The following is a 2326-nucleotide window of genomic DNA, read 5'->3' on the forward strand; positions in this document are numbered from 1 at the left end:
GTGGAGTGGTGGTTGGCTGTAAGTTTCTGTCTTGCTAGGCTGCCACTTTCCTGGTCCTTTGGCTATAGAGAGCAGGCTTTTGTTGGGGTTTTGTCTGTGCCTGTTGGTATTTCCATGTTTCTGGCTTCTTCAGCCCCAAGTCTGAGATACATAAGACAAGAGAACCCTAGGAACGCACGGTACTGAGTTCCTTGAGTTTTGAGGTCCCTCGGCCATCTGTCAGAATCTTATGTTTGTTTTATATTTTTTCCAGGGTTTTTAGTTGTACTTAGCAGGAGGAATAGGGAAATTATGCTATTCCATCTTCTCAGAAGCATAAATTCTGAAGCTATATAATAGATTTTAATATCAAAACAAAAATAGAAGTAGAGATGAAAGGTAAATACATCTCTTATGAGGGGTTTTCCTGCAGAGGGAGCAGAGTAAGCATCTAGCTCCTGTGTTAAATATGAAGGATTTAGTTCAAGAAGTGAGATTTATACAATTATTGAGAACTATTGTGACAACTGTGATTGACCGTCACACACTCATTTAGGTATCTCCTAAGCTGGTTCAGAACTTTCCATACGTATGTAAATCAACCAGTGTCAGAATGGATAGTTTGCTTCGCTCAGATCTACTGCTGCATTACTTGTTTCCTGTGTCCCACGTCTTCCTCCTTCTTGGATTATTCCTTTATTTTAGTGGAGCACTTCCTCCATTTCCTGAGAAGGGGTGCCCAAGAGGTAAATATTTTGAAAGGTAGAGGTCTGAAAATCTCTTTATCCTACATTTGACTGTGACTCATTAAGAATTTTAGGTTGGAGATCATTTCCCCTCAGAATTTGAATGCATTGCTCTGTTGTCACCTAGGATACAACCAAAAGTTGATGCCGTTCTGGTGCCCATTCGTTTGTAGGTTGTATGTTTTTTCTCTTTGGAAGACTGTGGTATCTTCTCTTTATTCTGTCGTCCTAGGTTGGTATAACACTCAGCTACATAGCTCATTTAACTGCTGACCCTATGGGTAGATGAATTTCTGACACTTGCTTTAAACCCACTAGATTATAAATTCCTTGAGCTTTTGTATCTTCTGTAGCAATTATTCTCAATCCTGCTTGCACATTAGAATTTCCTGGAGAGCTTTTAAAAATAGCAAAAATTCTGATTTAATTGGTACTAGTGGCGCTCACTTTTTTTTTTTTTTAAAGAAATGAAATTATTCTGTTATGAAGGCAGATTTGGGAGTAACTGCTCCAAAGTAACCAAAAGTCCAGTCTCCGTAGTAATTTTTTTTGTAAATCTAAATTTTCTTTGAAAGACTGTCTTTTATTCTGAAATTATCCTTCTTGCTCTTTTTGTACTGTGTCCTTCTATAACATGAAAGTGACAGTAGATGTCAGGTTTGCTTGTTTTGTTCATAAATCTTATCTGACAAAAAGTCAAAAAAATTTTGAATGTATATTACTGGTCTCTGGAATCCAGGTCTGGGATCTACTTACTACCCTGCATTTCCTGATAATATGGGAAATATGATACATTTCCCATATATATGATAAATACTTTTGAACTAAGACCAGTACTTTCTTTTTAAAAAACAAAAACCATATTCAGCAAAATAAAACTAATCTCTCACAAAAGCCTCTCTCTCACGGAATTTCATGTTGATTAAATGAAAAGTGACCTTTCTATGTCACTTCTATTCATTAGTCTTACATAAGGCAATGTTAGAAAACTTGCAGTTTTGTAGAGAATTAGACTTTGTTAATGTAATCTCATGAGACTTCTCCATGTTCTTAAAACAGCTTGTGGAAGAGGGAGCAAGCATATGGTTTTTCTTTAGCGGTGAGAGCTGAGGACTGAAGCTGGCAAAACCGTGTGGCCATCGGGAAAGGAAACAGTGATGCTAACCAAGAGCAGGTTACTGTGCTAGATCCCTTGTTGAAGGGGGCATTTTAATCCCATTTTACAGTTGAAGAAACAAACTCAGTGTCGTTAGGTAACTATGAGTTTTGAAGCTGCAAAGGCACCAAAGTTGGCATTCAAATCCAAGGCTATCGACTATCAGTTCTTCTACCACGATACCCTCTGTCCACACTACCCGATGTCTCAGGGCACCGACTTGAGATTAGACACTTGGAAATACGGCTTACTAAAACATGAGTGAATGTCTCCCTCTCTGGAATTTAAGATTCATGAGGACAGGAACAATGTCTGGCTTATTCATCTTTTTATCCTCATGCTTAGCTTAAGGCAAAGGCCATAGTAGGCACCCAGGAAGTATTTAACGAATAAGTAAGGCTCCTTAAGGCTAATTACCCACATGGCAACCTTGGTCCTTTCCCTA

The sequence above is a fragment of the Lipotes vexillifer genome, unplaced genomic scaffold (assembly GCF_000442215.2).
Source record: "Lipotes vexillifer unplaced genomic scaffold, Lipotes_vexillifer_v1.1 scaffold216, whole genome shotgun sequence".
In the NCBI taxonomy this organism is placed as follows: Eukaryota; Metazoa; Chordata; class Mammalia; order Artiodactyla; family Lipotidae; genus Lipotes; species Lipotes vexillifer.